Source organism: Camellia sinensis, chromosome 6, assembly GCF_055761805.1.
Source record: "Camellia sinensis isolate YWXY chromosome 6, ASM5576180v1, whole genome shotgun sequence".
In the NCBI taxonomy this organism is placed as follows: Eukaryota; Viridiplantae; Streptophyta; class Magnoliopsida; order Ericales; family Theaceae; genus Camellia; species Camellia sinensis.
Genome location: NC_138966.1, coordinates 196,479,570 through 196,494,628, shown reverse-complemented (window position 1 = coordinate 196,494,628; position 15,059 = coordinate 196,479,570).

Genomic DNA, 15,059 nt, shown 5'->3' with positions numbered 1-15,059 from the left:
CTTCTTAATTTTTGAAGTGAACTTAGGGTAAGTGGTTTTCGTTGATCCCACCTCATTTTATAAAGGTAGTGTTTGGTATATTTTAAAATTATGATTTGATAATAGAGTTAGATTTTGAATTTGTGAGTTTTTTAATTATGATTTGAAAAGATAAAATTTGTTTGGTTATGAATTTTAAATTGAGTTTTGAATTTTTGATGTGACATGTTGTTGGCTTTTTTGGCTTTCGAAGGTTAATATTGTAATTTTAAGCGTATGAGTAAGGATTAATTAATCCTTACAGAAGATTAATTACCAACCAATTATCAGACGATTGTGTTTTAGTTCTTTCAGCCTCAATGAATAAAACGACTTTTACTGGTGGCTTGTCTAGGAGAATTTAGTAAATAACAATTAAGTGAAAAATAATTTCAGAATTTCACTAAGTAAAATGAAAAACTTACAATGATCTGACACAGCCTCGTAAAGGTTTACAGCAACAAACTATTTGAAACCACTCCTATGAATGAAGTGCAGTACAGGAATTTGAAGCACAGAAATGTAAAGAACTGTAAAAACTGGAAGGGAAAACAAAGTAAATAAAACTAGTTTTTTTATCTGAGTCTGGATCTTTCATTCTGGAGCCTTCTCTGTTATTTATACTTCTTAATGATAACCGTTGAAGTGGGCTTCTAACCGTCGAAATGTCCTCCCCTTGATTGTTGAACAGGCTCTCTCACAGTCAGTCTCACTACGCCACCTTTGCAATTAGGCTTCCCTCCTGATTTTGAATTTGAACTTTGTGAGTAACCGTTAAGCCACGTCACCTTATATCCCTTGATTGTTCCAGTGCTACGCAGATCCTCTAAAAATTTTAATTTCTTAAAGTCCCTTACTTTTAAATTATTTCCTTGAAGTCCCTCAGTTTCTTAATTAATTGCAACCCTAGGATCAAAATACATACACCAACAAAAAACCCACAAACCTTAATCGATTTCGGAAACTTATAAATAATTTCTAATACTCTAATTGACTCCCTAAATATGAAATTACTACTTGGAAACCCTAGGCTTTTCCAATCTTTATCACGTTCGTCGGTTGATCTCATTTTTGTTTGAAACAAGAAATCCAAACCGAATTAGACTCTCTAACCCCAAGTTAATTTAATTCTACACTAAAATAAATGTTCCAATTTATAAATTAAACCCAATGCCCTCATATTTTTCTTAAATTACATTTTGACCCCAAACTAGTAACATTACACACATATATACATATATATATATATATATATACTTGTACCTTTCTTAAATAAATAATTTTATACACAAATATCTTCATATATATATATAAAATCAACAAAAATCTCCACAAATCTAGCACATGGCCAGCCATCACCCTCTCTAAGCTACAATCATAGGTACTTTAGAGACAAATCCCTTAAATCATTAAAAAAGTATCATTGGTACCCCCAAATCAAGGAAAGTTGTCTTGTACTTGTAACTATCTTGGTTCTACTTAAGCATAACCCTAACTAGATCATGCCTTAATACATGATTAGGCTCCCTAATGATCCTTCATTCCATTACATTCCAACTAAATACATCTCAATTCCATTCCATTCCAACCAATGGGCATTTTGGACCTTTTACACTAATTTTATTATAAAAACACCACCACCCTCCACATGTTACACCTCTCATACACTCACACACCTACACATTCAGTTGAGAGAAAGAAAGAAGAGGAAGAGAGTGAACCTTGGTAGTAGAGGAGAGGAAAATGAGAGACAATTGTGCAAACACTTCACTAGACAATCAAGTAAACCACAACACAACTCTTTCTTTCATTTTCCTTTTTCAGATGCATGTTATTAGAAGTTTTAAACGGTATTTTCAGATGTGTTTTGATGGTATTCTCATGTTAAAAATTAAAGAAGTTGAGCCTTGATTTTACCATTCTTGTATTTTTCTTAATCTGTATAAGACTACCTTTTTCCATATCAAACTCTCAAAATTTCCAAAGGCACACCTTCACCTTAAATTTTTAAGTTTAATTCATATTATTTAGCAAGTTTTCATCACAATATAAGTGGAAAATTTCCCCTAGTTGACCTATTTTCTCACAAATCTTCTGATATTTGAGTATTGTGCATGAAAAATCTATTTCATAGCCAACTTTCGAAAATTCTAGGAAAATGCTGAAAAAACTTTTGGACCTCATTTTATGTCAACATCTTCCTTAAAGAGTTATATTTCAAGTAAAATTGGTTTCATTGAAAAATAGTGAGCGATTTGTAAGAAAATCCAATTTTCGTAAGGATCGACGAATCTGGACAACGCTAGAGCATTTCTTAAATAACTAAAAATCTAGAAAAGCTATCACATTTTCGAAACATGTTCTGAAAACTAGATTAAATTCTCTACGAATCATAAAAAGGCTAGGTTCAGGAAAGATCTGATAGTCCTTTTGATTTTAATCTTTAAATGGTATTGAATCTGGAAATTTAGTTTTGCATGGGTGTTTTATGCTCTTGTGTACATGAATATGCTTATTAGTTTTATGATCATGTCTTGGTATTATATTGCATGTGTTATGGTTATGTTCTTTATCTTCTTCATGCTAATGATTCTCATGCTTATATGGATATTACTATATTGTTGAGTTTGTTCTAACTTGACTTAAAACATTGATCTAAACGGAAAACTTAATTGGGATGGTATTAGGTTTTCGATCACTTGAATAATGAAGAGATGATATTGTGTTATGTATGGATCGATGGGATGTGCTCCCTAATTAAAGGTTAAGTCTTGTGTAAGTAGTTGTCGCATAAAACCCTATAATGGAATGGACGTATTCAGACTTTTTGCGATGGTTTGATTGCTGAGATAAGCTTGGGTCCGGATAGGACATTCAGGAGGATAAAAAATTTTTGAAAGGATAAGGTTGGATTCAGGAGATAAAACTTTTTTCTTTTTGCTATCCCTTTTGAGGCCCTGCGGTTGGCGCTACTCGGTATATAACCGTTGGTAGGCATTCGAGGTTAGTTCTGCAACAAAATAGCAAAAGGGAGAGTTCCAAATAGTCCGGTGTCCAATTCTTGTGGTTGGGAAGATGAAATTTCGTTGGGAGGATGAAATCTCTTTGGGGGATTTCTAGAATACTAACCACTAACATTATAACCTTTATTATCTGTTTGAATGACAGGTTCATTTCCTTTATTATTGAAATTGTTGTTATTGACTTGAATATCATGCTTCACTACTTGCTTGCTATAAATGTGATGATGTATTGGATTGGAAAAAATGGACGGGGTGTGTGTGCATTTACTAGGCTGTAGACACCCCATTTTTGACCGACCTTAAGACTTAGACGTCACCAATTGAGCGCTCGGTGATGATGTATATTGTGCTCGTTCTGAGGTTTCAGAGTCTCGGCTGCGAGTCTTGCCTCCGGACTTCGGGGCTTTTTTGTGCTTTGCCTCGGTTTGCAAACCAGGTCCTGTTTTCTCTTCTCGAAGGGAGGGAGAGGTCTTGTAGACCATTTCTCAATGGCCGTAGGCTACGTTTCGTGGTCGTAAGCCATTTTTCCCATTTGGAGCCCAGTTTTTGGTTTTCGGAGCTGTCGATCGTGTGTCTCGGTTCGGGACCGCTTAACTACCTCCGTTTGCTCCGATTTTTGGTACACACCTTATTTCCTCCCTTTAGAGGGACACTGTGGCCCGGGAAACCACCTTCGTGATCATACGCCACTTCCGGTGCCTAACAACCTGTTTTCGGGGCTTCGGACTGCGCGTTTTGGCCCCCGAACCTTCGTTTTGCATCTGTCTTGGTCCATTTTTGGTAGATACCCTATTTTCATTGCTAGGGAGGTGGTAGTATTGGAAACCAGCTTTCTCTTTTTCTCTCTCCTCCAGTCGGTTTTTCTGACAGAAAGCTGGTTTTTCTCACTTTTAGGCCACAATTTCTAGTTTTTCATACCACCATTATGTTGTGCTCATCTGGGAGGCCACCAACATGGGTAGGCCGACCAGTAATTCTTCTTGACCCTTTTGAACCTTGCTAAAAAGCTGGTTTTTCTCTCTCTTGAGTCATATTTTCTAGTTTTTCACCATACAGCTGTGTTGCACTCATCTGGGAGGCCACCTTTTTGGGGTGGCCGGCTAGCATTTCTCCTTTGAACCTTTTGACCCCTGGTCGGCTGACCAGGGGGAGTGGCCGGCTGACCACCTTAACGTCGGCCTGCTTCTTGCTTTTTGCTCTCTCTGAATGCATCACAACTGTGCCAGCTGAGGGGCATTTGAACCATCCTCCATACACGTGTATGGAGGATACTTGAAGCTTCTAAGAGAAGCTTTGGCCTCTCTTCTCTATAAGAGAGGCCCTCCTCTTCCTTTACTGGGGTTCAACAATTTTGTTTAAGGGATACACACACTTCCCTTCATAGCCCACTATTCCAAGCTCCAAACCCTAATATTCTTACACCATTTGCACCACACCTCATAGCCTACCACCTCCACCATCCATCCAAGTATCTTGGAGCTGGTTTTTAGAGGTTAAAGAACTCCCATCTTGGTCCAGAAGTTGCTGGAAATCTGCTCTTCAAGGGTGAGTCTCTATTTTCCCTTTTCTTGCATTATTTTGCTCCATTGATTAGCCTTATTTGCAAGCTTTTCTGGACTTTGTCATAAACTTAAAATTCTCTTTTTTTGAGCTTCTCTTGAAGTTTGATTGAGGACACTTTTCTGTTTGAGGCCATCTACCTCCTTGTATGCTCTATCCCTCTTTGTAGGCTTATTTTGCATCATATCTTAGCCTTACTTGTGAGCATTTTCGAGATTTTTCATAAACTGAAAAGAGTCTTATTTTGAGCCCCTCTTGATGTTTTATTAAGGTCACTTTTCTGTTTGGGGTCACCTTCCCCTTTGCATGCTTCATTCCCTCATGTTTAAGGCTATGCATTAGGGCATTTTGTGTTGGCCTTGGTTTGCCCTTTTAGCCAATGAAATCTAGTGGATTTTTAGTGGATTATATGTGTCTTTAAGCCCTAAAATCAAAGGGGGGTGACCCCCTCTCTCCTTGTCTTGTTTGTTGGCCCTTTTGGCCTTCCAAAGGGGCCCCATCTTGCATGCTTTGAAGTCTTGTTTCAGGCTCTATTATGTGAGTTTTGAGGTTTGCCTGTCCGAAGCCCCTTTGGCCATATTTTATGTCTATGATGCATGTGTAGAACAATCCTATTCAAGGCCTTTCAAATGGGCCTTTCATTGCATGTTTCCTAGACTAATTTCAGGGCTTTTTTGATGAGTTTTAGGGCTATCATAACTTATTTCCAGAGGTAGTTTTGCCCTTTTGTCTGTCTATCATGTATGTGTAGAACAACCCCTCGCATGGCTTTCCAAAGGGGCTCATCATTCTTGCATGTGTTGACTGAGTTTCAGTGGTTATTTGGACATATTTTGGCATAAAATACTTCTATTTTTTGCTGGTTGGGTGAGCCCTCATATGCTTCATATAGTTATAGAACAACTCATGGTTCACTAGCTTTCTTTGCATGCTTTATAGGCCATTGATTCTAGCATATTTTGGCTATGCCTTAAACTGATAATGTGCTTATTTTGGACTGCCCTAGCTCTATTTTCGGTTTCATGGTTGAATGATGTTTGTTTTGCATGCTTGTAGTTCAATACCCATGCTGAACTTTGAGTTTTGTGGTCCATTCCATGCATATACTGAGGTGTGTTCATGTTTTGGGTCCATTTTGCATCATATTTCAGAGCCTATATGAATGCTATATTGCCATGTTTTGCACTCCTTAAATGCGTTTGAGAGTCGGGCTTGTATGCCTCATTTGCCGACCATTGAATGAGCTTCATTTCGTTGCATTCCGGGCCATCATTTTAGGCTATTTTCCCACTATTTCAGACCTGCCTAGGGTCTGTTTGGGATTGGTTTTGCCACTGGTGCATTGCTTTGGGTACCTCTAGTGTAACGCACTTCACTAGTTTCGGTACCCGGGCCCCCTAGCTTGCATTGTGTGACATGTTTGCATGTTTCGGGACCATCTTTTATCACATTTCAGAGCTGTATCATGTGTCATTTTATGCCATCTTTCATTCCTTGCCATGCTTTACTAGAGTGACATTTGATGCCTTAGGTTCGGTCCTTGGTATTTGTGCATGTGTGCACGCGTTTCGGTTGTCTCATTTTCATCTAATGGCCACTGATGTGAGTGTGGCTGAGGCCCACTCATGTTGGTGTAGGTCCATCACGCATTGTGTATGCCATTTTAGTCCATAACCTTTACGTATGCTAGGTTGCATATTAGAGCATTGTGTATGCCATGTTACATCACATGCATTGTGTATGTCATCTTAGTCCATAGCATTGCGTATGCTAGGTTACATGTTAGTCGCATTGTGTATGCCATCTTATTTGCATTGTGTTTGGGATAGGAGTTAGCCCAAGCACGGGAAACGAGGGACGTTCCGTACCCTAAGTGACGAAACGTGTCTCAATTCCCGGTTACCGACACTCCGGATTAACCATAATGGAGTCTAGGCCTTGTTGTGTTTATACGTGCATTCATTTCACATTGTGTCGTGCAATTCGACTCCTCGGCCATCATGCATCGAGATGCGTGACTGGTGGCATGAGGATCGATGTTTACACCCCCTTGAGCTTGTGCAAGGACAGGAAGTGTGGTCATGCACACATTCGTTGAAAATACCTTGTCATGTCTTTCTCTTGCTTTGTGTTGCAGAAAAGTAGGATCCAGGGACAGAAAGTGGTCAGCCGACCAGTTTTTCTGGCAGGCCGACCACCTTTTTTGGTATCCACCACAAAGGGTGGTCGGCTGGTGTTTTCCAAGCCCATAGCTGGTCGGCAGCCTTCCCAGGGTGGAGTTTCAGCCTCTTGGAGCCTTGTGCAAATTTCTAAAATCAGTTACAAACAAAGGCGAGACGAGGCATCGCGATGGAATTTCTCGACGAGGTGACTCGAGCATGCATGCATCCATTGTCACCCAAAGCAGAGCCGAGGCAGTCACATTCATGTAGTTTACATGCTTACTTAGCTAATTTGTTAATTAGTTACTGTTGTGTAATAATAGCTGTAGCTTTTATTTATTCAGACTGTATTATTTATTCGGACCCTCCGAGTGAGGGCACAATTGTAATAAGTGTGCGTGTGTGTGATGTATGTCTTCCAACCCCACGTCTTTCTCCCTTTTATTTACCAGCTTATGATGGTTAGATTAGGGCATGTTTCAATTAGCATACTTATGATAGCATGTTTGCATTCATTCATTTGTCTTGCATGCACCGGGCTCGGCGCATCATACTAATTGCATTTGTATTTCAATTTCAAATTGAATACGTGTTAGTTGTAGCATCATCACATGCCATCTTTAGAATTGCCGAGCCTATTGTAATTGCATTCCTGCATGTGTTGCATTATGCATTTCTGTATAGTTAGGATCATGCATGGATTTCTAACATAGCTTCTGTTTTGGCTTGGAGTACTCGGTAAGTGTTTATGCTTTAGCATCCTTGCATGTGTGTGAGTGACTGGCATGATAGCATGCTTACCATAAGGCTACGTGTTTACGTGGTATACCTGCCTGAATGCATGTGGGTGAAGGTTGGGTTATTTGGATTGGAACAATTCATCAATTGTGAGTTTTAAGCCCACTCGAGAGTGGCAAATCATCTTGTTTTTTAAGCCCACCCGAGGGTGGCAAAATCTGCATTTTAAGCCTACTTGCGAGTAGCAAACCATTTTCAAAACAAACATGAGATGTGTTGTTCCAATTTAGGCGATCCGGTCTATATTTGTATGTTGTGCGCATCACATAGTAAATATAGGCTAATAACCGGAATAAGAGCACATAACGTTTTCAAAATTAGATATCATGGTTAGTAGAGGCCGATCTTTGATCGGGCGAGCGGGGGTGCTCACGAAATGACCTTCCCCAATCGTACCCAAGTTCCCGAGCCGAGGCAACTTTGGTGATGACGGACATGTGGCCTTAGGCAACGAGTCAGGGTTTCCTAAATTTTTCAAAATAAAATATTTAGGTGGCGACTCTGTATCTAGCAAAGCAATCTATGTTCGGCACTTCTTTAAAAAAAAATCTGTTTTCAAAAACGATTTGCCGGATTTGGACTCTTTGATGATTCATCGGTCTTGCATTGCACTCTGCGAGATTAGATACAGGACCGTGACATTGAGTCTTGAACTGTAGTGAGCCCAATGAACAAAACGGGGAGGGGGGGATTTCCCTCCCGGGACGTTCGGGGACGTCTACATAGGCATTCAAAGCTCATGGCGTTTCGTGCCAAGTATTGAAGACTAGTAGACCGGTTGAAGGCAAAGTTGAAGCATTTGAGGATGTACGGCTACCTTAGGAGGATTAAAAACTAGTTTGTGAACGTGTTTTGAGATTGTAAATGATAGATCTCATGCTGTATTTAAGACATGATTTTGTAATTAGTATATATATAACATTTGTAACCTATCCTTATACCCCGTCAACTCATGTAGGTCTTGTGTTAATACCTTGTCAAGATCTGCAAAAAATGTAACTTTGCTATCTAAGGTGGTTGGATTTTGAAGGGAGGCTATTTTGACTCCTCTGACCTTTTTGAGATCTTGCTTGGTTATGATCCAAAAAACTCATTAGTGACGTTTCCTACTCTTGTAATCTTAAATAAACCCTGTATTTAATGATTAATATATTATCTGATGTTCCCGACTTTTGGGGCGTCACATTATAACTCATAACTAAACACACAACTCAAAACTATATTAAAATTTTTATTTAAAATTCATAACCAAACTCTTTTTAAAATTCAATTCAAAAAAATAATTTGTATATTTGAAAAATATCAAAAAAAAATATTTTTTTTTCTTCCAAATAACAGGTGGCGGTTGACAATTGCAAAAAAAAAAATTGTACTGTTCCAATCAACCGGGCAGACGACCGGGTAAACTAAAAATTCAAAAATTGTCTGCTTCACCAAACATGTTTTTAAAATGTATTTTAAAATTGATTTAGAATCATGATTTGAAAATTCATACCAAATATAACATTCAAATATAAAGGTGAAATTAATTTTCAAAAGTTATACCAAACACAGTAATTTTTCCAATGAAATCTCATACATTTATATATATTGTGTTAAAATTGGCCTCATAATAACACACCCAAACTATTAAACTATTAACATCATTTGCATTTAAGTTATAATATATTGGTTCATTTGGGATATGGGTTGGTTTTTGAATTTTTTGTTATTTTAATCTGGAGCTAAAAAGTTTTGTTTAGAGTGGACTTTTTGGTTTTTTTAACTTTTGTGAAAGAAAAAATGAAATGATTATGATTTGGATGTGCTATTTGATCTTGTTGAACTAAAAAGTCTATTTTATTTTTTTTGACTAAAATAGTCAAAAAGCTAAAAAATTTAACATCTCAAAGTCAAACAGAGGCATATAAACATATTGCATTTAATTTATAATATATATAAATATATTTATTGTAATACATTTGTGTTTATTACAGAATCCCCTCACAAAAGTTGTGTGGGCGTCTGGATCCTCTAGAGTGATCCTCTGAAGTGATCCTCTAGAGTGATTCTTTATGGCGCGACACGTATCCCATTAATAGAATTAATGGTTGAGATGATCCCTCACCAAAACGACGTCGTTTTGGTGAGCCAGGCTCCGAAAAAAAAAAATAAAAAAATTGCAGAGTTTGCACTGCAGATCGAGAGAGGGGAGAAGAAAGAGAAAGCTAAGGAAAAATTTTCTTTGCAATTTTTTTACAGAGTTTGATCCACAATTTTTTGCCGAAGTCGCATCGCCTGAATCTATTCTTTAAGAAGCTTCAAGGAGAAAATGGGTGGATTTGCAGAGAATATGAAGAAAATGAGTTTGAGAAATAAAGAAGAAAATGGGTTTAGGAAGAAAATGGGAATAGGAAGAAAATAGATTTGAGAGATGAAGAAGAAAATGGGTTTAAGATTTGCAAAGATTTTGAGAGATGCGTTTAAGATTTGCAGAGTTCGAATATGTTCTTCAAGAAGCTTTAAGGAGAAAATGGGTGGATTTGCAGAGAAACTCACATGAGAAAAGAAAATGGGTATAGGAAGAAAATGGGTATGAGAGATGAAGAAGAAAATGGGTTTAAGATTTGCAGAGATTTTGAGAGATGGCTTTGAGAGATGAGGCAGCGTTGGGCGCGACGACTTCTTTCTTCTTTCTCAGCTTTCTCTCATTCTCTTCCCTCTCAATCTACAGTGCAAACCCTGCAATTTTTTATTTATTTTTATTTATTTATTTTTTTGGGGTTTGGCTCAAGGATCATCTCAGCCATTAATTCTATTAATGGGACACGTGTCGCGCCACAAAGAATCACTCTATAGGATCACTTCAGAGGATCACTCTAGAGGATCCGGACGCGTTGTGTGGAGCCAAAAAAAAAACAAAAAACAAAAAACGGTGCCTAATCCTTTTTCATCAACTAATTTCGCATGGGATTTAGAGTGGCTATTATATGGGCTGCATAGCCGTCACTATTATGTGGTTAAATAGGTTTATTTCGAGGCCCATATTGATAATGTGAACCATTCACATTTTAGAATACATCAAGTAGAACATTTCTGTAAAAATATCAGATTAATCAAATATCATTTACCCTTTCATCCACTTTGTATTCATTTTAATATTTTAAATCACAATTATTATTTATTTTTGTAGATACAAATGTGAGTGAATGAATGAGTAAACGATATCTGATTAGTTTAATTTTTTGCAAATATATTCTACTTAATATATTTTAAAATATGAACAATTCGAATTATCGCAATAAACCCTGAAATAGGCTCATTTGATTGCACAACAATAACTGCTGTGCACCCCGCACAACAGTCACCCCAGATCCCCGCGAGGGATGGGGATGTAATGTTTGAGAAATTTAATATGCCCTGTAAATTGGCCTTAACTACATCCAATTTCCTTTTGTTATGATTAAAACGAGCAAAACTTATGTAAATGCAAAAATAATTAATACGAACAAAACTTATGTAAATACAAAAATAATTAATGATAAAATTTATATTTAAGGATAAAAAAATAATAGTAATATTTTTTTTTTATTTATATGGTCTCGTTTGAAAAGTTAACTATTTTAGTTTTTGATTATTTTAGTAGGCTAAATTTTTTGTATTTTGAAAGATAGCTAATTTTTTTTTTTTTGTAATTGAATGTGACATTTGTGAGAAAAAAAATGAAATGATTATGGGTTTGATATGATATTTTGTCTCATTAATTATTATAGCTTATTTTGTCTTTTTGTAAATTTTAACTTAAAATAATTAAAAATTTACTTCCCAAACTGAACCATAATTAACCTATGATTAATAAAAATGAAATAAAGTATTATGTGAATCAAAAATTTTAAAATCATACAATGTAGTTGTGTCAAATTTATAAACACAAAGCAAAATGCAACCATATGAAACATTAACGCTAAAGGGTAGTTATGGAAAAGAGCTCTAACATGAGCTTTAATGAGGTGTCAAACAAACAAAAATACACAAAAAAAAAAAAAGAAAGAAAAGAAAAGAAAACAAGTCAAAACATTACATCAATATGTGAGACCCACCATTAGAGCTCCATTAGAGCTTTCGAGCATTATTATTGAATGATATGAACAGATAACAATGTATTTTATGTGGATTATTGTGTAATTCATTGTGTTATTAACATTCCTTAATACGTGTTTGGATCGTAAATTTGAATGAAATTTTTTTTTTAAAAATATATATATATATATATATTTCATTCATATTTTTATTACATTTTTTCATTTTCTTTTGAAATATTTATTAAAATTTATAATATAAATACAACCTAAATATATTTACATGTATATCTTAATAATACAATATTAAAGACCAACAAAGTATAGAACTATCTAAAGCATGGAATCGTAATAATTGCAGCATCAATTATTACTTCTAATGTTACTTTATTTAATTTATAATTTTAATTAATATCCTTTATTTAGGCTTGTTTTGAAAAGTGCTAGTAAACTAACTTTTGGGTTGGTGTGTGTTAGGGTTAAAATAGTCATAAAAAGACAAAATAAATTTTTTTAGCTCAATAAGGCCTCGTTTGGGAATATGTTATTTTAGTAATTTTTTGACTTTTTATGAAAATATGCGCAAAAAAAATAGTGAGAGTGATGTGACAACTTATAGTGACTTTTTGACTTTTTCGCTAAAATTGAAAGTTGTCAAACGAGACCTAAGATAAAATATAACATTCAAATTATAATCATTTCATTTTTTCTCTCATAAAAGTCAAAAAAACAAAAAAACTTATCCCAAATGAAATTTTTTAGCCTAAAATTAAGGAATTGTTTGTCATGACTAGGGATATGCGCGGTGCGGTTCGGGCAGTTTGAGAGTAAAATTACAAATCGAATGGCGAGTTAGCGGATTAGTGGATTGAGAAATTGCAGTTTGGGCGATTTTTGACGGATTGGCGGATTGAAGAATATTTTAACTAATTATCATACATTTGCATAATATATAGTACTAATTTGTATAATATTTTTTAGATATATAACACAAAATAATTTTACATAATATGTTTCGTATATATAACCACTAATTTGTAATAAATTCCATATCTTAAATCTCATTCACACTTATTTTTATATTGATATTTCATTGGAAATTAAAAAATATGTATGTATTAACTATAGCGGAGTGGGGTGGTTCGGTTGACGGATTATAAATTTTAAAGTTTAAACCGCGGTTAGCGGTTAGAGCAGTATGGATTGATGCGGATCGGTGCAGTTTTAGCAGATTAGGCGGTATTTTGCACAGCCCTAGTCATGACCTAAAAAAGTCAAAAAGTCGCTATCCTATTTGAATCACATCATCTTATTTAAGTCATATCACCTTTCTACCACATCACTTTAATCTCAACTCGTATTTTATAAAAAGTCAAAAAATATTTTTATTTAGATCATTCCAAATAACTCCTAAAATAATTAAAAAGTTAAAAGGTTAAAAAGCCAACTTACTTCTCAGGAGCCATTTAGGAATATACAAAAAAAAAAAAAAAAAATTAAAAATTAATTTTTAACTTATTTTCAATCAGATCACCTATCACATAAAAAAAATCCAAAAAAAAGTTTAAAAAATTAATTTTTAGTAATCGTCTCAAAACACCCTCAAAACGTGCAGAATAAATTAATTAATTAAACGGCGTCTAAAGCGAATCAATGTCTCTCTTGTTTTGTGGTTTTCTTTCCTTTCCTCCGTCAAGTCAAAGGTAGGTATCTTCAAATTAAAAAAAAAATGAAAAAAAAGAAAAGTAGTCAATCCACTTCCAGAAGTCTCTAAGCCCCATTTTCAACCGTACAAGGATCACACGGCGCCGTTTCACTCCTATCTTGTAGGAAAAACTGTACAATATTATTGGAATACTGTATTCGTACTCTTTCACTAATTATTATACATTATTTCTCCTTTTTCACCAAGCATAGCACCTTGAAATGACTCTGGATTCTCTCATTGAGTTTTCTACTTGACTTTATACTTGCTGGGTTATTAGGACCACTTTTAGGTTTAATTTCGATAATTCGAACAGTTCACATTTTAAAATTTGTTGAGCATATCATACCTGTAAAAAATCAAATTGATCGGATATCAGAAAACATGTGTTCGGATCATCAAACTAAAAATCATTTTTAAAAAAAATTTAATAAACAATTTTCCTAACACATGTTTCTTGATATCCGATCAACTTGATTTTTTACAGGTATAATATACTCAACAAATCTTAAAATGTGAACGGTTCGGATCATCGAAATTAGGACTAAATGTAAGCCAAATAACCTAACAAGTATGAAGCCAAAGAGAAAATTCAAGAAAGGAATCCTGATTCCTTTAAAATGAATGCCATAAACTATATTTCAGGGAAACCTAATAACTACTGTTGAGAAAATGTTTGCCTCAATTATAAAAATTTTAAGCCAGCCCTAAGGGTACATTTGGTAATTAATTAATATAGTTAAAAAAAAATTAACGTCATAAAAAAGTCAACTTTATTCATTTTTTTTTTAAAAATAAAATTTAGCATTGCAATTTTCCATAACTATGTAGGTGTTTGAGGCTTGTTTGTTTGTTTGGCTTTTTCATTCTTTTAGGTAATACATTTGAGAAAGTTTGAGTATGTTTTTTGAGACCGTCTATATTGGGTATTTACTCTACCTTTAAATGGATCCCAAGTAGGCTATAGAATTAGTCACTTGAGATTAATTAAAGTATGCATAAATTAGATCGAACACTTAATTATAAAAAAAATTAAAAAATTTATTTTTTGTAAACAAAAAAATTGATGTGACATAAAAAAGCCACTAAATTGTTAACACAACTGACTTTTTAATTTTTTATAATTAAAAGTTGATTTTTTTTAGTGTCTTCAAACAACCTCTAAATCAATTAAAATATTTTATATTAAATGTTATATATATATATATATATTTTTTTTTGATGTGTGTGTGTTTATTACACTAAAATTTAAAAAAAATTCAAACTTTAACATACGACCAGCAAAAAATGAGTTTGGCTCGTCCTAAATTTTTCTTTTAATCGTCATCCAGTCCAACCCTTTAATAATAATAATAATAATGATGACGAGGTGTTGTTTAGAAATAAATTATTTTCATAATTTTATAAATTTTTATAAAATAATATTAAAAAAATAAATTAAATAATATAATAATTTATAATAACTTCTTAATTAAAACAATAATGTTAGAGGGTTATAATTTTTGTGGTCACAATGGCTCAAAACTGTCAAAACGATATCGTTTTGACATGTTTTGCACCAAAAACTAATTTTTGTGGTCACAATGGCTCAAAACTGTCAAAACGATGTCGTTTTGACATGTTTTGCACCAAAAACGACGTCATTTTGACGATTTTGAACTATTTTGGTCACAAAAATTGTGGCGCTCAAATATTTTTTTAATTAAAATATATAATTGACGAAAGACACCTCCTC